The sequence below is a fragment of the Mauremys reevesii genome, linkage group 7 (genome assembly GCF_016161935.1).
Source record: "Mauremys reevesii isolate NIE-2019 linkage group 7, ASM1616193v1, whole genome shotgun sequence".
Taxonomy (NCBI): domain Eukaryota; kingdom Metazoa; phylum Chordata; order Testudines; family Geoemydidae; genus Mauremys; species Mauremys reevesii.
The window spans coordinates 14,101,013-14,127,749 of NC_052629.1; the positions used below are offsets into that span (position 1 = coordinate 14,101,013).

Here is a 26,737-nt window from a genome sequence, read left to right on the forward strand (position 1 = left end):
TTGTCTGTAATACTAATGAGGGGCTAGTCCTTTGGGAAGCAGTAGCAGTGTTAAGGCAAGATTTTAGTGCATGCCATTTCCTGGCATTCATTAAACTTGTCCTTTCCTTTGTGTTGCAATTGACTCCCTTTCAGAAGGGAGCAGAAGAAAGAATAACCTCTACATCAATCCATCCAGTTTTTCAAACCATCTCCATCAGCATGGGAATATGAACGTAGAGGCCGCGATTCAGCAAAGCACCTACGTATGTGCTTAATTTCCACTGAAGTTAATTAAACGGAAACACCTGCTTAAAGTTAAACATGTGTGTAAGTGATTCACAAGGTAGGGGCTTTGTAATTAGAAAACGATGGGTCACATCCTGCACGATTCCATTCCTACGCATGGGGCAGGAACAGAGAGGGGAGGAGAAAAGGCACTTTTAAGCGCTGACATTTTTGCTAATGCCCTGTCGGGTTAATAAGGGAACAGGGATGATGCTGCAGAAATGTGTCTCCTGTCCTGTCACCCCACAAAGCCTGAACCCCAGGGTACACCTATGGAAAGGCCTCTGCAGGCGCAGGGGATCAGGGAATGATCCCAGTAGGGAGTATGAGGGGGGAATCGTTCCCTGAGCCATGTGAAGCCCAGTCCCCTTGACTGACAGAAGCACAAGGTAGCCCTATTGACACTGTTGTACAGAATTAAAAAGCAAGGCTCTTCCAATACATGCAGGGGCAGCTCTATGTATTTTGCCACCCCAAGCACGGCAGTCAGGCGGCTTTCGGCGGCATGCCTGCGGGAGGTCCGCTGGTCCTGCACCTTTGGCGTACTCGTCGCCGAATTGCCACTGAAGCTGCAGGACCAGCGGAGCTCCTGCAGAAATGCCGCCGAAGGCAGCCTGACTGCCGCACTCATGGCAACTGGCAGGCCGCCCCCTGTGGCTTGCCGCCCCAGGCATGCACTTGGTGCACTGGTGCCTGGAGCCGCCCCTGAATACATGTAAAACAATTGGCAATTGGAGCCAGCTTCCCTGCTGGCATAAGTTGTCTCAAAACTCTGTTGGCCCCCTGGTTATGCAAATAGTGAATTCCACCGTGGTGTTCTTGCAAACAATATTTTTGGTTTTCAGTAACCAGTAAGGGGCCATTTTTAAACCAGAAAGATGAGATATATGTTATTTGGGGAAACCTCTGATATCGTACAAAAATGAACGCAGCTCCTTCCTCCTCTTCACATGCTACAGGCAGCCACTCTCCTGTAAGTCACTTAACTTGCCAAACCACTTTTCAAGAAGCAAAGAGGCTTCTTCCACAGGGAGTGCAAATGTTCATTCATCATATATTCTAATTAATCAGAAAACAGCTAAGCGACATTGAAGATCTTATTTGACTCTAATTATTCTTGATGTATAGTGATACTCAGGGGTGTCTATAGAACATGTCTTTTCTGATTTGCTTCATAAATCAATGCGCTAATCTAGTCCCATCTTTCTAGAACTATTTCTTGAGTGTATCTTATTTTGGCAGTGATTAATTTACTTCTTGAACCTTTTAAAGGTTTATATATATAAATATAAAATTTACTCAACTTTACTCAATTTTATTATTAAAAGTCCCATCTTTCTAGAACTATTTCTTGAGTGTATCTTATTTATTATTAAAAGTCCCATCTTTCTAGAACTATTTCTTGAGTGTATCTTATTTATTATTAAAAGTCCCATCTTTCTAGAACTATTTCTTGAGTGTATCTTATTTTGGCAGTGATTAATTTACTTCTTGAACCTTTTAAAGGTTTATATATATAAATATAAAATTTACTCAACTTTACTCAATTTTATTATTAAAAGTCCCATCTTTCTAGAACTATTTCTTGAGTGTATCTTATTTATTATTAAAAGTCCCATCTTTCTAGAACTATTTCTTGAGTGTATCTTATTTTGGCAGTGATTAATTTACTTCTTGAACCTTTTAAAGGTTTTTTTAATCACTTTGTTATACTAGATCTTTCTTTAGCCAGCCTAAATGTTGATATACATTTGTCTTTGCTATTGCTAGTATTTTATATATTATACTTCTTTCCAAGTCTTACTGGATACCCCCTAAAATGTAATTAATAGCACTTGTATAAAATTTACTCAAATTTACTCAATTTTATTATTAAATTGAATTTAAAACTAATCTAGTTTTAGAGTCCAAAAATGCATAAGTCATTTGGCTATTGCTTAGCACTTAAATTAGAAAGCCACACTTTAGAAATTTGTATTTAAACTTTAGGTAAAGCAGGTCTTGAAAATAAAAAATTTCCATCAATTTTTTCACTGAAAATAGCTTTTTGTGGGGAAAAAAAGGGTATTTTCTAAAAAATAAAATGTCATTTTTTATCAAAAATGTTAGGTTTTCATTGAAACCCCCAAAATTGAAATTTTTCAGTTTGTGGGTTTTTGGTTTTTGATAAAAACTCGCAAAAACCTGAAGGAAATGTTATTTTCTGACCAGCTTTATGTGAAAAATCCTACCTATGGCCTAAATACAAGTTAGTCCTGTCTCATCCCTATACATAGAAACCAACCAGAAAAAAATTAAATATACTGGAAATTATTATATATGCAATAATACAGTAAAAATGAGTGGATATTGCAGAGACAAGCTTATTTAAAATCTGTATCCCAAACAGTCATATAAGTCTCTACTCAGTTAGGAGCCATGCAGTTATTGCTGTGTATATATACGATTGAAAGATCCTTTTACCTTTAATTCTGTTGATGAAGGGAATAACTATTGACATCAAACCAGTTAAGGAAGTGAAGAAAAAAGGAAAGACCCAATCCTGCAAATAAACCACATTGTTTCATGATCTAATGATCTCACACAGACAGTCTTGAATTACAATGATACAGGACTTTATTAAGAATAAAGCCCAGAATGTTCAGCAGTTACTACAGATTTGGGGTGGCTCATTTTGAGGGCAATATTTGAGAGGCTTTAAAAGTTGGAGAGGGGTTGACTTTCAGAAAGTGCTGATTACCCATACTTTAAAGGTCACACAGCTTGGACACCCAAAAATCACCACTAACTTCTGACAATCTTGGCTCAAATAGATAACATTCTTACAACCTAATTATAGCTGAAATTTACCAATATTTGCCACTTACATAGTCTCTTTCAATCACAGATCTAAAAAAGTGTTCCAGACCTGTATGTCTTAATATCATCATTTTACATCTGAGGCGGATAAAACACACAAAAATCCAGTGCACTTGCCCAAAATGACCCAACAAGGGAGTGGCAGAGTTGGGAATAGGACTTGTGTCTCTTTATTCACAGTCTCTTTATTTACAAGCTGTATTTACTAAAACACAGCATGTAATGCTATGAAGAGAATCCCAAGGCGGCCGACCCTTGATGATGGATCACTTGATGATTACCTGTTCTGTTCATTCCCTCTGGGTCACTTGGCATTGGCCACTGTTGGAAGACAGGATACTAGGCTAGATGGACTTTTGGTCTGACCCAGTATGACTGTTCTTATGTCAGAAGTTCTTGGCGTTATGAGCTCTCTCTTGATACCTTTACACCTCTGGTCCCACGCTGGCCGTCACTTGATGCCTTGCGAAGGGGGCAGTGGAGATGGCAGAGAGGGGTTCTCTGCCATCTCCACTCCAACCTTGAGCCAAGTTATTCTTGACATCTAGAGGTGCTTGGCTGGTCTGTAGCCCTGTACCATCCTTCCCTTCCCTGTCTCCCCCATGCTCCCTGGTTAATTTGGACAGTGAGCTCATGTGAAAACTTTGTATCCCAGTAAGGGCACACTCTATTTTAAAGGATGAGAGATGAAGAAGGATCCATTCTCATTGCCAACTCATCCTTCCCCAGTTGGTGAGCTCCAACAGTGCCTCTCTCACTTTTGTTTTTCAATTAAAAAATAAAAGGAGTTGAAAGTTCAAGCAAGAATCATTCTCACAGTGCCTCCCACTGAATTGGAATAATGAGCCTGATCCAACATGTACTGATAACAATGGGGGTCCTTTCACTGACAATACTGGGCTTTGGATCGAGATGTCATGAAAGCACATCTCACTATACTTGCCATATACGATGGAACAATGGAGGCAAAAGAGCAGGTCTTGTTCTACTTCCCTGTGGGGTTAGCATCTTTACTCAGGGAAACATTAGGAGCAGAAAGACCACTTACAATACTGAAGAATAATTCTCCTTTTGACCCACTGAGGAAGAGGTGCCTAATAACAATATATGATCATGGACAATCTGAACTGTGTGTGAAGATAACTGTCTGATCAGATAATGGAATTGTTTTCAGTGGTAAGAATGAATCCATTACTAATGCAAATAATGCTAATAATTATAATTTGCAATACAATAAAAGTCACCTAGCCTACCTCCCCCTCTGACAGGAGACTATAATAAATTATAGGCTGAGAAAAAAATCAAAGGGATAAAGGTTAAAAGATTTTTAAAAAGAACTGAAATTTAAATGTTAACAAGGAAATCAAAGACCTGAAAGCAGAAATTGTAGCGATTAAATTATGCTGTTGTAAAGAATTAGATATTATAGAACTGATTAGCAAATCTAAATCCAAACCTTTCCCGTATAACCCCATTGGGTCACAGATTTTGATACGTTTGACAGAACAAATTGTCAGGGTTCAATACATAATGTACAAGCTAATTATCTATAATACAGATATGCCTCCCTTACCAAATGGGGATACCAAAGCTTCGCAAAGGGTAATGGAGTCGAATAAAGCTGGGGAATTTTACCCCTTGCTTGTGCCCCTTCTTTGATCTTGTTTCTAAATAGCTCCATTTGGCCAACATGGTTCTGAAAAGGAAACATACCAACAGATATTTGCAGCACATGCATTGTTATGGTCTAGATCTTCTTGATCCCTGGCCCTTTATGCATGTCAGGATTCTGGAGGTCTTTTGAAATACTGATATTATTACCATCATCTTCTCTGGCCATGTAAGAGCTCTTGCATATAGGACCAGGGATAGGACCAGTGGGGCAAAAATGATTTCTAGGGAGCAGTGCAAAGCATGTGGGACAGGTATGAGGATCCAGCCCACTGATTACACTAGGGAAACTCACCAAAAATGTGTCTCTGTTGCTAACAATGGTTCCGCTCCACCTGTGAGTTGGCAACGCTGGAAACACCAGTGTAGGTAGGCCACCAACTGTTGACACCATTTTAAAGAATATGCTGATTAGAACTGAAGCAGAAAAATAGTGACCCTTTGAGGCCTGGAGTTGGGGAGAAATGGGGATGCTTAGAGTTTTTGACAAGAAAGCATATGATTCCCCCCCCCACACCCATCAACTCTGAATACAGTAAGGTTTAAATGATTGGCTCTAACCCAATCGGTTGGTATATTTTGCCCCCTCCTCCTCCTTTTTCTAAGGTTCTGTTTCCCAAAAGGTAGTGTTTCCATAAAGCAGCACAAAGCATGTGCCACTGTGGGGAAGAATGTGGAAGGTATATACATGAAGATATGTGGGACTGGTTAAAGGACGTGATTGCTTTCATTTTCCTGAAGCGGGACTCAGCTTCCAAAAGTTTGGGATATGCTGTTTCAAAATAAATTTTAAATCTTGTTTGTGTAGCCAAGTGTACCCTGCCTTTCCCAGCGGGTCATTCTGGAACTTACTGATTCCTTTCGCTCTTTGGCATTTTTCTTTCCAGTGCTTTTCACTTCAGCCCAAAAACTCAATACCCTTATTTCAGTAAAACCGAAGAACTGAATTATATTGAAGCACTGCCAGCAATTATGCTAGAGAGTATTACGGGAAATGCTTTAGCAATACTGATCTAGATGGGTTCATAACTACTGAATCACACTGTGGTTTATAACCATACTTTCATATTTATCTCACATGTGTAATTTATCCAAAACACTGCATGTCTCAGATAACATAGCATTAAGTGTCGAGATCAAGCCTAATGACATGCATATTTCAGATAGTATTTCAGTAGTTTTTAATCAATTGCCAAAGTCCAAATCGCTGCATGTTTCAACTTTTCATGTTACATTTCAAGTTCTTCGTGAGCTTCAACGTGGCATTACGTTTCTTAGTGAGATGTGCACCATAGGACTCCTCCGTGTGCGTGCATACCGAGCAGCTTCTGCACAGGTTTCCAAAGGTTTTCCCAATGACAACATGTTCATCTGCAAGAAACGAATGTCCACTGTTTAATCCCTGAGGTCCCATGAAATACTGCTGTAGTTGCAGTCAGTGGAGGTTGCCTGTGCCTCATTGGTGCAAGAGAAAGGAGCGGGTGGCTGGCAGGCTGTTCTCCATTACAGTCCTGAACCTTTGGAACTCACTTCTCCACTTTGTCCACAACCAATCAAGTTTGCTAGCCTTCAGAACTTGCTGCAAGGCTTATCTTTTCTACCTTGCTTGTAAGGAGATGGATGAATGGGTGAGGCAGGCTAGGGACAGTGTTGGATTTCATGAGGCGGTTAACTCATTTTTGGTATATTTATGTTGATGCGGGGTTATTTAATCTTGACATGATAGGTTTATTTAGATGGGCTTTTAAAGGATTGCCAAGGACTCCCAGAGCATTGAACAGGCACTCTTATTGGCTACCGTAATAACGTTCCAAATAAATAAATAATAAATCAGTGCTGGAGAGCAACGTGTCAATAGCAAGGACAGAAATTCTAAATTCTTACGTGGAATATGACTGCTGTATTTTGGGAGCATCCCTTTAGGCCTGTAGAATCTTTGGTATGTGTTGGGAACTTTGCTAACTTTATCTTCATACATTTTCCCTCTAAAATAAAACAAAATCGCAGTTCAGAAGGTATCCTCTAACTTCCATCATTTCAGAATTTGCTTACATGTCCCCAAGTTTTACAAAACTACTCAACTTAATTTTTAACTCTCATCTTAATTGTCTTCCAACTGCATGTGTTCTGTTCACTAGGCATTCCCTACATGTCCACAACACGCATGTGTTCCTTGCACACCCAAGTCGCCCATTGCCTTTCCAGGGAGTTTTTCATGTACATGGAGTATGGGACATCAACAGACAGGATTTCATCCATTGGACCAAGTTCTGCTCTCAGCTGAACTCATGCAAGTCCACCAACTTCACTGGGTGCATAGGTATACCTGTGAGGAAAATGGGGTGCATGGGTGAGGCTGTGTAGGGGGGAGCTATGAACATAGGTCCCTTATGCTTTCCAACAGATGAGTAAGCACTCAGCACACCACATATTAGACTTCCTCACTGTATAGTGCAAAACCTCAATTACAGTCTCAGCAAGTGCTAGCACATGCTCAGTGATGACATCTGTAGGGTGCTGTGTATTTGTGTGTGTGTATGTGTGTTAGGAAACACCCACTCATAATTAGGCTTGTGCACTGTACTGGGAGGAAAATGGATGTGCTGAGGCCAGTGTATTCTCTTAATCAGCAGGAGGCAGAAGGAAGTTGCCTGCAGAGGTGCAGTATCTGTCACTCAGTGGGAGGAGGGAAGAAGGGAAATATTCCCTCTCACCAAGTTTGGAAAGGGAAAGTCCTGTTTCCAATGCCTTGACCACTCCCTGTGGCAATTCAAACTCCCAAGTCTTCACAGCCACATTCTTCTCCCTGCTCCACTGCCAAATCCTTTCATTGTTTGTAAGAGGCCTGGCCCATTCTGCTTATAGTGGTACAGACCAACTCTCCCGTCCTCCCAAGGACAAAAGCCCAGACTCACTTGTCTTCCCCCTCCCAGCTCATCATTGCCTCTTGCTAACAGCTGCTAAGGCTTGTCAACACTAAATTCTGAGGCAAACTGAAATTTCATCGGCAATGCAAATGTCAGATAAGCAGAAAAAGATTCAGAGCTTTTCTATTAAATTAAATACAGTACTGAAATAAGCAGACACTTGATGTGCTTTTCTGGATTAAAAGCGAGGTTCCTAAGAGCTTTTCCTTCTATCAATACTGAATTTTCAGTCCTACCCAGGCTGCCAAATGTAGATCTTTTCTACACTGACCTTTCAGCTACTGGTATATGCCTCACTGGGGAAAATAATTTTGCTGTGGTGAAAATCCACTAGATGTTTGTACCAGTTAAACTACACCAATCCCTGAGATTATTGTAGGCAAGGCCTTAGATCAGGGACAGGAAAACTTTTTGGCCTAAGGGCTGCATCGGGTTTCAGAAATTGTATGAAGGGCTGCTTAGGGGAGGCTGTGCCTCCCCAAACAGCCAGGCGTGGGCTGGCCCCCGTCCCTTATCCGAACCCCCTGCTTCTCACCCCTTGACGCCCCCACCGGGACTCCTGCCCCATCCAACCCCCCTGTTCCTTGATAGCTTCCCCAGGACTCCTGCCCCACCCACCCCCCTGCTCTTGGTCCCCTGACCGCCCCTAACTGCCCCCGCTGCCCCATCCAACCCCTCCTCTCCTTCCTGACCGCTCCTGGAACCCCTGCCCCCGTTCAACCTCCATGTTCCCTGCTCTCTGACCGCCCAGACCCTTATCCACACTCCAACCACTGACCACCCCCTGAACTCCTGTGCCCTCTATCCAACCCTCCCCTTTCCCCCACTCCCTGCCCCCTTATGGCGCTGCCTGAAGCACCGGTGGCTGGCGGCGCAGCTGCACCAGGACAGGCAGCCGTGCCACCCGGCTGAAGCCAGTCATGCACTGTGCAGCACTCAGCTCAGCTTGGATCAAAACACTTGAAGTCATGTTTGGGCCTTGGTGTTTGGAGTTCATGGATACTCACAGTCTATGAACCACAACAGGGGCTCACTTACCCAGAGTGAGGAGCTCAAGGAAAGATTTGGAAAGAAGCTATTGCTGAAGGGAAAACCAGGATACATGAGATTGCTTTTCCTCAAGACTACTTTAAGAATTCATTTTCTCTCTCTCTCATGAGTAAAGGTGGCAGAACCAAGCCCCAGAAAGGCAGGACAAAATTTTCAAATGTGAGTGCCTAAAATTAGATACCCAGATAAGATGAGGGATTTTCAGAGATGGTGGCCATTTGTAGTTCCTATTGCAGTCAGTCAGGGCAGCAAGTGCTCAGCCCCCCAGAACAGCAGGTTAGTTTTACTCTAGGGTTAGGCAGCCAGGTTTGAAAACATTGGCTTCAGATTTTTAGATAATAGTATAATTTGAGAGCATGCTATTGCATGAGTCTATTCGGAACCCCATTTCTGGAAGGATTTCTGGATAACAATTACAATTGATGCAAGATCCATGTAAAATGTTTCACATCAAGATGAGACTCTGTCCTTAAATAAAAACACACCTATTTGAGAAAACCTCAAGACTTAGAATAGAAATGAAAGACATAGGGGCCAAATTCTGTCACTGAATGCACATGTGTGTAACTCCCACAGAAATCAGAGCAATGTGCTAGCAACTGAAGGTAAAACTTGGTTCTTATTACATCCCTGAAGATTGTAATTATAATTCACATTGTACTAGTAACATTAATTGAATGTTTGGCTGAAATCAAGTTAATTGAAACTTAAATAGAGTACCTAGCACATAAGGATGGTGTTTATAATTATAGTCATAAAGTGCTTGTAAAATCTTCATTGGAGCAAACATATGGAAGCTTGGGTGTAGTTGCTGCTATGTATCTCAGCTCATTCTGTGCGTCTCTGCTTCTTTGAGTAGCATTGTGGAATGAGGTCATACATGCCACTGAATCATCTCCATAAGTAGTAACAATTCTACAGAATCTTTGGGGGACATAGCCTAAAAGAGTAAGCAGAATAAATGTTGAAAGCTCACAAGATTTAATGGAACATATTGCAAGCATTTACAGAGTGAAATTATCAAACAGAACATTATATGCCATTCTTAGTTCTTCAAATTACACACACACACTGCAATTATACAGACGGTTACAACTACAGTGATCTCCTATGACCTTAGAAACAAGCCACATTTTGACAAGGGCTATAAAAGTACAATCCCCTTGCTTCCCATTTATTGTGTATGCTATTTTCTCTCCCCATGGGAGAGGATGGAAACACTTGAAAGAAAGAAGTATTTCTTGCCATTAACTCATTCCATGCTGAAGGAGGGGAGGGAAGTCACAAATCAGAAAAGACAGTTTGTGATATCACAAATACTGCCTATCTTCAGAGGGAGAAGAGATGGGGGGAGGGGAAAAGGAAGTTTCTTACATCAATTCATTTTTGGAAGAGAAAGAGCAGAAGTGTTTTTAACAAAAAGCAGTTGGGAAGGAAACTGATGTATAATGTAGCAAATGTCCAGTAAAGGCACTTTATTATGAAAGTTGGAGCAAAGAGACACATATTAATCTATTACAATATTTCAACTGACATTTTCATTGGCTAATGCATACATACTGTATGGCTTCCAGGGAGCAATATAATGCTGGAAGCACCTTCAGAATGGATGAGAGAGACAAACTTGGCCCACAAGAAATACAGGATGAGGCCCTAAACTTCCACTGAATTCAGCAGGAATTTGGAGTTCTTCAGCAATGTAAAATCCGGGCCAGTGATACACAGCACTACCTAAGGACTGGATTCTGTTCCGAGTAGACTCAGTGGGAGACTTGGCAAGGACTTTAATGGATATAAAGTTAGCCCTATCATTTAACACTGGCATACCATTTTCAACTCTCTCATAGAATCATAGAATATTAGGGTTGGAAAAGGCCTCAGGAGGTCATCTAGTCCAACCCCCTGCTAAAAGCAGGATCAACACCAACTAAATCATCCCAGCCAAGGCTTTGTCAAGACGGGCCTTAAAAACCTCTAAGCTTATGCTCAAATAAATTTGTTAGTCTCTAAAGTGCCACAAGTACTCCTGTTCTTTTTAAGGATGGAGATTCCACCACCTCCCTAGGTAACCCATTCCAGTGCTCCACCAGCCTCCTAATGAAATAGTGTTTCCTAATATCAAGCCTAGACCTCCCCCACTGCAACTTGAAACCATTGCTTTTTGTTCTCTCCTCTGCATGCTATAGAAAATACCAAATCCTCTTTCACATAGCTGTATTCCATTCTTCCTTTTCTTATATTTACCAACAGGACTTTTAAAAAATAAACTCTACTTTTATTTTACACCTGGGTGTTGCCTCAAAGGAGAAAAAGATAACCCTTAAAATAAATCAGGTGTGGTAGAGGGAAAGAAAATGGATACCCCTTTTACTCAGAAGTGCAGATACGACCCACTCTGGTATCTGATCACCCAGTGGACCAATACCACAGATATGGTGTGGTGTAAAATGAAGAGGAGACAAGTAACTAAAGTAACAAACAGAGAGATATGTATTAGGGATAAGAATACAATTAATAGGGAAGGGGAAGAAAACCACAAATGCAAACAGTACTAGAACCAATGACAATAACAATAGTGACAGTGACTTCAGTGGGGCATGAAGCCTGGACCCAGATAAATCCCTTCTTTGGCAAAATACCCTATAACAAAATAGATGTCTTCCTACTCAGTCTAGGTGCTGGGTTGTGTGCGGTGGTGATGCTCAGTACCTCTACTATTGGGCTAGTAGAAAGCCGTCAAGGAGGAACTCTGAGGAGTCCAATGGATGAATGGTGATCTCCGTGGAAGAGAAGCCCTCTGGAGATGGAATAGCAGGATCAGGTAGGTGTTGAGCATTTTCTCCGGTGTCTTCAGGATAGGTGTCACTCTCGTCAATATGGTCGGAACCACGATGAGACCCGTACTGCGCACAGGCTGCCACTCAGACGGACAGCAGCCTCATTCATACAGGAGTCAGTCCTTTATTGATGTAAAGGCAGGGAAAAGTGGACTGTTCCAAATGGCCGTGCCAAACACGTCTGAGGTAAATCTGAGGTAACAGAACCTTCAGGGATTTGGGTGGGAAAACAGGTGGAATGTCCGGAGCCCAACGATGGGAAAATCCAGTTCTAACCAGTTGGGGCTAGTTCCAAGTCAGTGCCCTGAGGTAAAACAGGATTGAATCCTGAAGTCACATGTCACAGACTCCATTTTGTATTTCTTACTTTTAATTATCCCAACACAGGAGCTAATTAGTTAGTTTCCCACCGTGTCCCTGTGAAGTGAGATCTAGTTAACGAGTGTTTAAACTCCTCAGTTAGGGCGAAGTCACAAAGTGATTGTTCCTGTTGCTTTTGCACTTGCTAATGCCCTAATCTTTTGACTGTGGTTTAGAAAGGTCAACCGGAGTCCTCTGGAGGAAACCCTAATTGTGGATTGCCCAACACCGGAAGACTGCAGCAGCAGCTGTTCCTGAGTCAGATGAAAGATCCTCAGTTTGCAGCCGAAGAGCACAATGTTAATTATGAGGTCAGACCCTCCGTTTAGTCAGCGCGGTGGTGGCTAGCTGCGGCTGAGAGGGGCTGGGAAACCACCCTGCCTTTGGGGAGTGGGATGTTTCTGGGTTTTGCAACGTACCCTGTAAGCTTTGGCGCCAACTTATATGGGCTCGTGGGGCTAAAGCCCCAGGAATATTGACAATCAGGGGCTCTGCTCCACCAATATTTGGAGCTAGGTTTCTCCCCTGCTTGGAGTGCAGGGGAGTCAGAGGGCTCTGGGCTGCCTGCAACCGCGGGGAGCCCAGAGCCTTTTAAATCCCAGCCGCGGCCGGGAGTCGGAGGGCTCTGGGCTGCCGGCAGCCGCGGGGAGCCCAGAGCCCTTTAAATCTCAGCTGCGGCTGGAAGTCAGAGGGCTCTGGACTGCCTGCAGCCGCGGGGAGCCCAGAGCTCTTTAAATCTCAGCCGCAGCCGGGAGTCAGAGGGCTCTGCGCTGCCCGCAGGGGCAGGGAGCCCAGAGCCCTTTGAATCCCAGCTGCTCAGGGCTCCCCGCGGCTGCCAGTAGCCCAGAGCCCTTTGAATCCCAGCCCCTGGCCGCTGATTGCCCGCTCCCCAGTCCCCTGTCCCAACGGCCCCACAGAACCCCCCCCCCAGATGTAAGCACCCCTGGTGCTTGTCCCCCGTTTCGCCCCTCCCGTGACCCCTGCCCCTAACTGCCCCTTGAGACCCCAGCCCCTATCTAAGCCTCCCTTCTCCTTGTCCCCAACTGCCCCTTCCTGAGACCCCACCCAACTTCCCCCCAGAACCCCACCCCCTACCTGTCCCCTGATAAACCTCCTGGACTCCTATGCCTATACAATTGCTGCCTATCCCCTGACTGCCCCTCCGAACCTCTGCCCCATCCAACCCCCCCTGCTCCTTGTCCCTTGACTGCCCCCTGGAATCCCCTACCCCTTCTCCAACCCCCAAACCACTTACTGTGCCACTCAGACCAGTGTGTCCGGCTCCGTGCAGCTCCAGACAGTTGCTGCCATGCTCCCCCATGGAGCCCACAGCCCTCTCCCACCCTCAGCACCTGCCTTCCAGATTTGAACACCTCAAAATTCAGGAGTGCTCAAGCTCCGTTTGGGCAGCTTTTACTTCATTTCTCCCAAATCAGTTTCCCCTGCAAGGTGCCAACTGAAGGTGTTGGAAAACAGAGAGATCGGGTGGCCTCCTAATGCCTGGAAAAGAGACAAAGGCCAGAGGAGGGAGTGTCAGTGCCTGTGTGGACTTCTGGGAAGTGCATGGTGTGGAAGGGGATGCTGTGATGCTTTGGAACAACTCCATACAAAGCCAATCAGGACTCTGGGGGAGCCTCCTCTCTCTGAGCAGACTGTCTCCAGGGCAAGAAGCTTACACCTTCCTGGGTCTGACCTCAGAGCATTCAGCTTGCCCTTCCACATCATGCACTTTCCACAGAGAGTCTGCCCAGGCGGGTCCTGGGGCAACCAGAGGTCCCTGCACCCCAACTCTGCAGTCAGATGTGACTCTCAGCCAGACAGTAAAACAGAAGGTTTATTAGATGACGGGAACACAGTTTAAACAGAGCTTGTTGGTACAGAAAACAGAACCCCTCTGTCAGGTCCATCTTTGGGGGTGGGGAGCCCAGAACCAAGTTCTGGGACTCTCCCCATTTCCCCAGCCAGCTCCAAACTGACTCCCTCCTCTGGCCTCTGTGTCTCTTCCGGACAAGGAGGCCACCTGATCTCTTTGACCCCAACACCTTCAGTTGGCATCTTGCAGGGGAAACTGAGGCACCCACACAGTATTCAGAGAAAATATTAAGAACATTCCCACTTCATCACAACAGGTGCAACAAAATATAATATTGTATATTGAAGTAGGCAAGTGCTGCTTCTGACTTTCCACTTTTAATTGACCCTTGTAATCTTGTGGCACTGACGCGTTGTAGCTTCATTTTAAATCGGCTTACAGGATGGGAGGGGGGGACCACCATTTTGGGCCCCATCAAAAATTATACAAACCTGCCACCTATGAGAGAGAGAAACAAACCAACCGAAAAACTCTTGTTGAGACACTGGGCTCCGCGCCAGCCCAACCTGGGGAGGGCAGCCCACCTCCTAACAAAGGGAACGCGCCACCCCTTTCCAAAGGCAGCCGCTCGCTAGCTGCCAGACCGGGGCAAAGCCAGGAGCTTGTTCTGAATGTTTGGGAAGATAAATGAGGTTTCAAGGGGGTGGCTCGCCTTCAAATCTCTTTACGGGAAGTCCACAGAAAGGACAGAGATTAATGTGCATGGTAAAATAGTCACTGTTCCTTATATCAACCTTCCTTTAATTAATAACCCTTCCCTGCCTATGTTCCACTGAGGGGTTAAATATCCGCCCTGGCTTCCCATAAGGGTTTTGCTGTGATTTCAATTACATTCATGAGTAATCCGAGAGCGAAGAAGTCTCCTCGCCGACTGATACTAGCTCTTTTTATACTGAAGTCATGTTTTAAAGGCAGTTTATGTTTTCCCCCCTTGTTCCCACATTCCTCGACAGGTAGGATGCTTTTTTGGAGAAGGAAACAGCCAACGATATGAGCCACCCTTCTCCACTCCCCAACGCCAGTAAAATCCTTCCCTTCCTCAAGAGACACACTAAACATGTTACAATATTTGCCACCAAGCAAGGAGGCAAGTTCAGGTAAGCGATGCAATCAATCATTCTTCTCACTGATGACACCCCCCTCCCCACCCCGACCCACAGTGTTATTAAGATGAAAAGCGACTATTGAAAAGTTTTCCTCTAACTCACTAGAGACCAATTTAACAACGGGCACTGCAGGCAGTAGCTAAATCTCACAAAGCTTTAATTCTCTTCAGATGGTTCACCCCGATGAGCTGATGCGCCACCCCAAAGAGGCTCAGCATGTAGATATTCCCAAACAACGGTGGTCCAGAGACTCTGATTTCAGATCCATCGAATTGAAAGAAACCCCCCTCTCCTCCTCTTCACCAGTAATACCACCAGCTGCTGCAGCTGGGCGAACGCTGAGATTATTCGCTTAGATTTATTTAGGTCCGAGCAACCTGAAAACACAAACACAGGGGAGAGCGAGACACTCGCGCGGTGCCTGTGAGACAGACAGAGGCAGAGTAGGCGATTCGGTTGCCTCCTTGGGTGGGCAGCACTTTTTTCCCAGGGAGGGACTCGGAAACAGGGAGGGGAAAAAAAACCAGGCGATTTTCCCCCCAGTCCCACAGCCTGGCTTCCATCAAAGATTGCTCCGGACTGAACACAAAATAAATGCTTTCCACTTACACAGGGAGCCTCAGCCGCCTCCAAGTCATGGTGTCTATACAGCTCCTGGCTACCCTGAGTGGGAGCCTCTCCCCCCGGAATCTACCGCCACCCCCAAAATCCGCAAGCGGCGGGTGCTCGTCTCTCCCTTGCCGGAGGGAGCGGTGTGAGGGGACCCGGCTGGCGCGCTGGTAATCTGGGCTTTGGGATGAGCTCACAACGGGCCCCCTCTATGGAATCAGGCGGCGCAGGTAGCAGACGGAGTTATTGATCACTCCCACGGCGCTGGGTGTGATACAATCCGGGCAGGTGCAGCTGCCGGGCGGCTCCATCAGAGGCGTTAAGCAAACCCGTGCATGGCCTGGAGGGGACTCGGCAGAAAGTTTGGCTGGGTGGGGGGTTGTTCCCTCCCCCCGAGACGATCAAAGCACCCACGGGGACAGCTGCTCAGGGCCGTCACTACCAGGGCTCCTCGCCTCCCGGGACACACGGAAAGGTGCCAGCCAGGCGCTGGGCCCCAGGGGTCAGTTTTGTATCGCTCGAGAGACCGTAAATCCGGAGGATTTCGGAACACGGAGCCGCCGGGACAATTTCCGCCCCGGATCCCCTCCGCCTGACTTGTTAATGAATTACTGACAGCAAGGTGGGAGTCCCTCGGTGAACCCTGACTGCGCTTTGATGAGAAGAAACCTCCTCCCTCACCCCCAGGCTCACCCCTCCTATTCCTTCCCCTCCGCCCCACCCCCACACGGGGGGGGGGGGGTTGTGGAAAGGTGCCTCCGCTTTATGCACACACACGAATCAGCTCCCCCCTGCTGTCTGAAAAAGAAACTTTTGGACGTGACTCTAGCGTGGAGTCCGGATTTCAGTTAGCGCCTTTAAGAGAGGCGCACGCCCTCTTCCCTTCCACAGGTTGAGGGAAGAAGCAAACAGGGACCCATGGAGCAAGGAGAAGACCTACTTAAACAAACATCTGCTGCGATCTCAAATACATGCTCCCACCCTGGCCACTTCAAAAGTTAAAACGTGCAACTTATTTTCCACACCACTGTTCAGGAGGAAAATTCCTACCTGCAGTCAGCCTCGGGTTTTCATATGCAGCAAAACCTGATTCAAGTGTTTATATTTCTCCACTTTTATACATTGTTTGGAGTTGAGATAAAAAACACCACCACCAACAAAAATAAGTATACTTCCCTACTATTTTTGACAACAAGCTTTGTTTCCCATTTGGCTAAAGAATATTCTTTAAGGTGAATTTTGTTGGTTTCTTTTTATAAGAAAGTGAGTCAAGCTGACCATTTTATAACAATTTTGTAGGATACTTTTTGTCATTAAGACAAGCTCAGAATCACTGGCATATGTTGGGAAATATAGAAAATATAACAGAGGCATAATTATTTTTAAATAGGAAGTTTTCCCATTTTTTTTCTTCCATCGCTCATTTTTAAACAGGCAAATCTGCATGAAAAGGGAATCTTGATTCCCTAGAATCTCATCCATCCCTGCTGCTTATTCCATAGATGAATTCATAATCTTTGTGACATCACAATGCAACTAATTGTTATGTCATAAAGGATTCACATTTCAGAGGTGAGAAATGTATATTATTTCAAGGTGGAAAAGAAAATCTATGAACTTCTGCATAATTTACAAAAGTTTATTCATAATATGATACTGAGAGTAAATGGTCATAACATACGATTTTTTAAATCTCAGCCCTTTGTATTTTAATTTATTGCTAAATCTCAGAGTCCTTAAAATATTTAAAGTGCACTAACTTAGCAATGACATTTACAGTATATTCAGCAAATGATTGTTTCTAGCCTTTGAAACAGTTGATAATTAAAAGAGTGGAGCAAGTTGGCCTTGCAAATGTTTCAGTACAAATTGGACTGGATGATGAGATTTATTCTTTTCATTTCCAAATTTCACATTATCACATGACATAATATATATAAATATCTTACAGCATAGCAGGCATGATTCACCTATCACTTACATTGGCATAAATCAAGAATAACTTCAATAAAGGGATTTTATACCAGAGTAAAATAAGTGCAGGTGAGAAGAAAATCAGGCTCACTGTTTGCAAAACCAACACAAAAATGTAATAACTTGATAAATATACTACATAACAGTAATATAGTAACAGTATTACGTGGTGTGTATATATAAGAAATAACATAACAGGGCTCTTCTGAGCTAATGACTGCTTACCTTGGATGGTGTTCTAAACCATGAAGCTACAGGCTGAGGCTCAGATCTTCAAAGGTCTTTAGACACCCAATTCCCATTGATTTCAATGTTAGTTAAGTGCCTAAATGCCTTTGTGGATATGGGTGTGAGTAACTTAACCACATAAGAGGAGCAATGATCCTCCAGGGAATACTTTTCTAGAGTGTCTTGCTGAAATTGAATTTATATTTGACAATAATGTTAAAAGTCAGATATAGGATGTCATTGAAATGGTTATGAAACCCCCAAAAGCCAGTTAGAAATTTGTGCATTCCAAGTTTTATAGATATTCTATAAGTACTGTTCTTTTTTTCCACATCTCTTTGGTAAACACTGAAAAATTAACACCATATGAAAGGCGAAAAAGATTAAAATCCCATTACTTCAAACAGATTTAACAGCCCAACTCTATGTTTTGAAAACAAAGCCAAGGCAGAAGCCACAGTGCTAAATAATATTTTTCTGAATATCTAACCGCTCCCCTTCACATGGACTCTTTGATAGGACAGTGGATATGAGAAAATTTGCAAGGATTTCTGCACTGTAACAGAAATGATTAAATTTTTTTTGAATTCTTTCTATACCTGGAGTTCTTATTCACCATTGTTGACTTAATTTTGTCCTTAGTAAATCTCTGGGTATCACTTCCCTCCCTTAGTTTTAAACTAATTTTCATTTCTTATTAGCCATCAGGCAGTGCAGGTATTACAGAACCTTTGTAGGAGAGTATTGTATTTCTTGGATACCTAAAGCCACTTGCACATTGGCCTCATGCATCAGAAGGCACTCACGGTATGCAGCCCTACTGAAATGAAGTGCCTGTCATGTCTTATTAGTATTGTTTAAATATATGCTGCGACAAATCATGTTTTCAAGTTGTTGCCACTCGAACCCCGACAAAGTCATCTTTTTTTTTTTTTTTCAGTGCTTAGGTATCAGACTGAAAACACTAGACACTGATGTCCCATTATCTACAGAACAGGAATAGCATGGGCAGTCGAAGCACAAGGCTTTCTCCTAACATGCCTAAAATACTGCTCTGGAGAGACTGCCTCTAGAAATGAGGGCGAAATTCAAACCTCTGGTTACATTCTGCTCCCAGTTATACTGGTGACTTCAGTAGGCTTACTCCCAATTTACACTGGTGTACCAGAATCCAGTCCAATATGTCAATTCAGTAATTAGCCAGACTCCACATTTATTCTGTCTCTGCGGAGACTGACAAAAACACTGCCAATTATAATGTTGGTTTTTAAGATGTGAAGAGGTGTCCCCTTAGAAACAAGGCAGACACCAATCTCACTGTGGACTACAGCTTCCATGATGATGGCTCCACTGCCTCTCGGTCCTCAAGTATGGTCAATTGTTTCCAGAGCTGTAACTAAGCATTTTAGTGCCTGGGGTAAGCAAGCATATTTGTGGGGTTTTTTTAGTCATTTTTTCACCCAGAGGTGACGTGTATGTGTGTGTGCGGGGGGGGGGGGAGGGATGTGCAAGGTCACATGCCCTCCCCCCAGATTTTTTGGCTGCCTCCCACAACCCAGATTGGGTGCCCTGCTGAGGTGAGTCAGGGGGTGCCGCCTCTGTTTCCGCCCCATTTTCCCACCCCCTCAGGTGGGGTTGGCATTGCCGTTGGTACTTCACTTTATAAGGATTTTTTTAAAGCTATGTCTGTGCTGGCTGATATTATTTTAACAAAGTGAAGCTTTTCATTCAGTTTGCTAACTTTCAAATATGTCAATTTAAAAAAAAATTAATCCAAGCACCTACATTTCATAGACATTTTCTATTTTCATCACAAGGATATTTTTCTTTTCTTTTTTCTATAAATAAAGAACAATAACTATCACTAAGATAAAACGTAGTGATGATAAGGGGACTATTTGACATACTAAACCAACTGTAAAAGGGAAGCTTCAGAAAACTTAATTCAAAGTGAGTCTAGGCAAAGAGACCCTTCAAAATTTACTAGCTTTCTAGTTTTCAGGTTAGACCCACCTTATTGCATGAAACTGGATGCACTCAGTAGGCGAGAGGCAGCAAACTCGTTCTGTGCTGAGGGCCAAATGACATCTTCAAATGGAATTCAAGGGCCAGTGTTACAAACATAACGACATGTTCTGTACTTGTTCCATGTGGAATGCTAATGGCTTTCCTTCTGCATCCCCATCCATATGTAAGTGAATGGTCACTCTACACCAAACACGTAAAAAGGAGTCATCTGCAAAATTAAACTGACTAAAATACTAGTCAGTTTTGCTTTTCCATGTGCAAAAGCTATAGTGCTGGAGCACTGTGTCAATTGCTATTGCTGGCAGCAGTCCACGATGACAATGGAATGGTAAATTGACGTGAGGGCCGAATAAATACATTGACTGGGCTGCATCCAGCGTGCAGGCCACATGTTTGTCATCCCTGCCATAGACTCATTTCACAGAGTGAACTTGAATGAAAATACTGAAGTCAAAGTCATTGAGCCATGAGAAATATAAATTTTATTAAGTGTGGCTCTGATGGAGCAGCTGAGCGGAAAAAGAACAATGCCATGAACTTCTAAATGTAATTCTGTTGGGAAAGAACAGGTGGAGTGAATCTGAGGTTGAACTAATGAGTGACACACAGTGAGAGAGAACAAGAGACTAGTGGGAAAGGATCCAGAAAACAGTACTTTTAAGGGCTCTTTTCTTCCAAGAGTATGAGAGAGAGGAAGAGAGAAGATGCAGAAATCATTAAGGGGAGGGAATTTAATTTGCTTTACTTGTCCTGAATTTACCTTTATTCCGTGAAGTCAATACAAGTAGTTGCTTGAATAAGTCAAAGATTTGGCCCAAGGCATTTAGCCTTTGTAAAGTCCAGATTAAGTAACAATGTTGTCCATCCTTCAAACAACAAAAACCTGCACAATCCCCCCCCAAAATCAATTTTGAGGCGTTTATGAAACCTTGAAAGGGCTTTTGTGGCCTGGTAATAAGATGGAGTTTTACTGAGCCTGTCATTTAAGTGGGTTTAGTGCTTCCAACAAGTGTCAGAGAGCAAAAGGAGCATAAAGACAGGAAGACTGACTCAAAGTATTACCATTAAGTGCCATACCCTTTCCCCCACACTCCTCAAACCTTCAGAGTGTATGAGAAGGGAAGATTAAGCTTCTGGATCCTCCATTTCAGTGTTTTTTTCCTCCATAGGCTTTAATCGAGCCTGCACTGTTTATTAATTCACAGAACAATTATTTTAAGTGAGCTTGTTCACCCAATAGTTTTTCCAAGCTCACAGTTGCCAACTACAATCATCAGAAATGCTGTGCTTTAAATATTATCTGGCCAGTTAACTACAAAAGTTGCTGTGTTCTTCAGTGATCTTATACATGATAGAATAGACCCCATTAATATGCATCAGCTGGTTTTGAATTTCAACAGGATATGGGATAAATATACTGAAGCACTGCACCAGACTTCAGAAATATGGAGTGTACAAATCAGTAGAAAATATAAAACTACTGATATTTACTTTGACGGAGAAATTAAAAAATGTGAAAAAATCCTAGCCACTTATAAAGGTATGTATCTTAAAAACATACTATTTTAGCGGCACTATTTTTAGCTAGTATAGACAATACATTAATATATAGGCTAAAAAGTATGTTTTAGACAGACTGAGCCTACCTCTACCATTCTAGTGTTTATTATCTCAAAGGTGGACTGATAGAGCCCCCTAGCGTCTACTGGAAGTAATTCATGCTCCTACAATAAAACAATACATGAAAATGAATAATGCAAACAGCGATAGTAAGCAAACAAAAACTTGCTGTAAAGCAATTAAACATACAAGAGGAACAATATAGATGATGACATGTTAAATACTGACTCATATGTAAATGAAACTTACAGGCAAGGGAATCAACGTATTTATCTCAGATACAGAGAACATTTGAGCAGTTATAGTTGGGTATCTCCTAAACTGCAAATTTGAGACTTTATTCCTAATGTCCACAGATAGTTTGATCTCCTGAAGTACCTATTGACTACCTAGCTATTTTAAAATAATCATGATGCAAACACAAATGAAAATCTGCCTACTTTACTGTTAGTAATAAAGGGTTATTCGTAAAGCAAATATGGGATATCAAAGCTAGCAAGGATCAAAACCACTTTTTTTGTACATTTTAGAAGGTACAATGTTAAAATAGGTTAAGAGCTAAATGGAAATGATTATCTAACAATAATGGACAAGGTCCTCAGCTGGTGCAAATCAGCGTGGCTCACTTGAGGATTACCTGTTCTCTTCATTCCCTCTGAAGCACTTGGCATTGACCACTGTCAGAAGACAGGATACTGGACTAGATGGACCTTTGGTCTGAGCCAGTATGACTGTTCTTATGTTCTGTGGTCTTTGACTTAGCAGCTTTACTGTTTTGGAATCAATGGAGCTTTGCAAATATACACCATTTCTGCCTTTGCTTCAGGATGGCTAGTTCATTCATATGAAGAATATCAATTTGTACAGCTTCCTGGGTAACTCTGTAATCACTTCCGGGCAAAGAAACTCAACAAAAAACAGTTTGCACTGAAATTTTTTTGAAGTCATGAAAATATTTATGTCAGTATTAAGCTTTCTTAAAGACTTTCATCTTACAAAACCTAAACGTTGGGCCCAAATTATGTGACAGTGACCCTTTAATTAAAATATGTACATTGTTTCTATTTGTTAATTTTATACCGCGGAAAGAGCCTTCTCATATACAAACAAGATCAAATTTCTGTTCCCTATTTCTAATTAATCATTTTAGATTTAGTTAGTTACCAATGGAAATGAGAGAACCAGGGTCTGATTTTCAGTACACCAACTTAAATCATTGGGAACATCTCTGAAAAACAGTCCCCTGTTTTCTCCCCTAAATTATTGGGCACTAATATAATAATTTGTTTTCTCTGCCATTACTTCTGGAAGACTTGCATTCCTTCTGACGACACAAGACCTGACTGGCCCCATCTACACTACAGAAATGGATTTTAAACATGGTGGGCCAAATTTAGAGGTGAGTCTAAGTCTAGAATGAGTCAAAATTAATGTACATGTACATTTTGGCAGGGAGGATGGAAGATATAATTACACAGCTAAGACCTTCTCTATATTACAAAGTTTTTTTCTGGTTTAGCCATATCAGTATAGTTAAACTAGCAAAACTCTCCTAGTGTGGATGCATAAAAATAACCATATAAAAATAACTGCATCCACACTAGGGCTTATGCTAGAATAACTAACTTGGTTTAAAAAAAAAGTCAAATTGCACCTCTAACCACCACAGCTGTAGTGGTATAACTTTTAAGTGTAAATCAAGCCTGAGACTCCCTCTTTTCTTAAAGTAGTTTTATACCAAATTACCACCATGCAATATACACCCACACATTCCCATACATATAATCTCTGAATTTCACCCAGTGAATCTAACTGAATGTAAGAGAGTTTGTAATTTACACACCCAGTAGTCAAAATAAAGGAGCACAGAAAGAAGCAACTGATTGGAGCATTTAAGAAAGCATAAGTTAAAATAGGCACCCTCTTTTATTTAAACTTACACCTTCTTTTGACTCCTGTTAGTGTAAGTTACACCAACTGAGATTTCTTTACACACGGGTAATGGCTTTAAATCTAGTCTAATAAGGGAGTCTGAGTCTACCTTTATACCACATGACCCATTGCCTCTGATTCTGAACAATTGTTTAATATACAGCTAACACACTTGTACTAACAGACTACAAGCTCTTCAGGGTAGGGACTGTGTATTTTTTGGTGTTTGTAGAGCACCTAACACAACAGGGCCCTGATCCTGACTGGGGCCTCTGGGCACTACTATAATATGAATGTTAAATAAGAATAATAATCAAGGTTCGCAAACACATTACCAAGCCTTGAAACCCCACATGTATTTTTTTAAACACCATGTTTCAGAACACAGCAAGTTCTGTAGCGTAAACAGGGCCAACTGGGCTGCATCGTTTATAGTTGCATAAAGGTTAGGAATCTACTAGCCCCAAGTGAGAAAGAACGGGAAGTCTCTAGTAAGTTGTAACATTCCTGAAATTCAGACAATAACTGCGATCATGAAGAAAGCACAAGAAACTATTGCTGATGAGACAAAAGGAAACAAACAAATACCAAGATAAAATATAGATTTTCATATTAAATGTAAAGCTGCAGCAAAGTACTCACCACTCTGAAGTACAGGCCTCTCCAAAAAGCAACAGAGTGCTGTGGCACCTTTAAGACTAACAGATGTATTGGAGCATAAACTTTCATGGGTGAATACCCACTTTGTCAGGCCTCTCCAAGTTTGACTTGGCTAAATATCTGATTGGTCACCATTCGTAACAAGATGGAGCAAGCCTTTAAAAAATAAATAAATAAATAAAATAAAAAAAAAAGTCAAATCTTGATACTTAACACTTGATCCTTAGCAAGCAGGAGGGCCCACAAAGCTGTTAAAATATAAAGTAATTTGAACAATATCTCTTTCTGAACATGGTTATTTTGTAATCTGTGTAATCTTGGGCAAGACAGGTCAGACTGACAGAAGCAAAGTAAGGGGTATTATCAAGCACCAAAACACTACGTTTAAGTAGTTGTTTTTCTTCCTCAAAAAGTGCCTAAGGGAAAAAAAAAAACAGACAGGAACAGTCAGGCTTGAGCCTCTAAACAGACAACCAGACAACCAAAATGTCTTATACAAAATTCTGTCTTAGCTTCTGTTGTCCAAAAGGAGCTTTTCAAAATACAGTATCGGAGCAGTTTGCCTTTTTCTACTGGACTCCTTGCATTTAAATCTCCATGGATTAGGTTCCCCCTTTGTAAACTGGAGATATTACTGCTTTCTTTCTCCTATTCTTTGTCTATCTTGCTCATTTCAATTGTAAGCTGTTTGAGGCAGTTAATTTCTCTTACTAAAGTTCATGCACAGTGCCTAACACAGGAAGGCCATAATATTACTTTAATATTAAAAAAAATGCTTTATAAGGAAGAAACACTGATAGAGTTATTCTTCATCTTAGGTATCCTATGAAATGACATACAAGGCTCTCTCAAGTATCGATAGGATGCAGGTTCCAGCATCTTTTGGTTGCTATTAACTGAAAGGAAGGAATCAGTAGGAGGTAAGACACTATTGAGGGAAATGTTCCATTGTGGTGGGAATGTGTTTGAAGACCTGGGATGCAGGAGGAAAAAAAAGAAAGAAAAGTGTGGCAAATGTGTCTATTAGAGTGCACTATCACAGCCATATCTGAAAGTGAACATACGTACCATACTTTTTTGGTGGAATGTGTAACAAAGCCAGAATGTTAAGCCTATAAGCTCAAGATTCCCCAAGTATTTTCATTCTAATTCTATTAGATTTCTATATTAATTCAATTTTTTTCCATTTCCAGATGCTTAAACTTTTTCAAACTTTTACTTTTGGGGCTGAAATTTGGCATATTTGTGCTCGGTCTGAAGCCATTTTTTAAAAAGTGTGATCAAAAATGGTCCAGCCATTTTCAAGTTGGAAAAACTGTAGCATTCTTTTCTGATATATAGATATATAAAATCACTACAGTGTCTCAGGAGGAGATTGTAGAAACTTCAAATCTCAGAGGGACAAACTCCAAGTAGCATGTGTGTCCTTCCGTGGTACATGAACATCAGTTTCAATTTCAGAGAGTGAAAAGGGATTTTAAAAAAAAAATCAGTATTTTGTGCATGCACAGTTAGTTTCTGTTGATAAACTAAAGCTCTCCCAATGTTATGTTAGCACTATATACATAAAGTTGAGTGGAATTTTCAACAGACAACATCAACATTCTAGTGAAGCTGTGCACAGACATAAGAAAGTTGACTAAACTTTGTCTTTAATGTGTAGGTGCATGTGGAATATGATCTGTAAGCAGGATTCCAGTGCAAAAGACTTTTCCTATGGGGGCATATATCACCCAGAATGCAGCTTCCTATTTCTTTCTAGTCAATAGTTGCACAAGATAGGAATTTATGTGCAATACCCTTCTCAACCTCAACAACAGTGACACTGACAGCAATGCTACAGCAATGATTTGCCATTCCATTTACCCTTGTCAAAACATCTGCAAAGGGTATTTAGTTTATTAATTACAGATTTTATAATTTTTCTTAAAATATTTAACAGGAACATGCTTCTTGTGCAACTGTGATAATTTTCTATAGTGGCGCATCTCTATCAAAATATTGTCATCGACTGATATTTTGAATAAATTTACAATTTGTACAAAACAACTCAGTAAGCATAATTAATATTGAAAATAAATGTCAAAATGATATATTTGCCACTATATCAATGAATATTGTTTCACACATAAATGTGCTTTGTGGCAATGGTTCAAAACTCTTTTTATTCTACAGTAAGCAGATTGAATGAAATAAAAAATGATGTGCCAAATCGCAAAGGATTTAAATGGCATAAATTTCAAGCTATTGATTACTAACTGTCCTTACAGATATCAAACAATACTTTTTCAGACAGCTGTAATAGCCCACTACAATACAGACAGCATTATACTAGTGAAAAGTTGAAACTGTGACTGTTTGAAAGGTTAATGGTCATTTTAAATTACTGAGAGGGGTTTTTAAAAATCAAAATAAAATAACGATTCAATCCTTATGCTCTGCGGAGGGGGGCAGTTATAACTCTTCTACAGAGGAAGAGTCTCTGCCTTTTAGACAGAGCAAGGAACTTTCACCTGGGATGTACCTGTTATGTGAATGTCACAGATGACGAATGTTTACTAACAAAATCTGAACAAATCACAGGCAGATAAAAGGCTCGCTCAAGTATCTTCTGCTTCTTTGGAATTAGTCCTAACTAACCATTTTAATTTGTGACAGTCAGAATTAAATCCTAATGTAGAGGGCAATGGAATGTCAAAAGAGGTCAATAATAGAAAAATCAGACATTCGCCTCTAG

The 26,737-nt window shown here is 41.9% G+C and overlaps 2 long non-coding RNA genes and 1 pseudogene across 2 annotated transcripts; 2 read left to right on the plus strand and 1 right to left on the minus strand.

Moving 5' to 3' along the window:
- LOC120409363 overlaps positions 1 to 26,737 on the minus strand; it is a 91,887-nt pseudogene that overhangs the window by 11,719 nt on the left and 53,431 nt on the right.
- Positions 12,011 to 15,577, plus strand: LOC120409366. The gene is made up of 3 exons (XR_005601268.1): positions 12,011 to 12,281; positions 14,797 to 14,940; positions 15,120 to 15,577. It is a non-coding gene; the product is annotated as an uncharacterized LOC120409366 (long non-coding RNA).
- On the plus strand, positions 21,253 to 25,691 carry LOC120409365. The gene is made up of 3 exons (XR_005601267.1): positions 21,253 to 21,328; positions 22,720 to 22,807; positions 25,664 to 25,691. It is a non-coding gene; the product is annotated as an uncharacterized LOC120409365 (long non-coding RNA).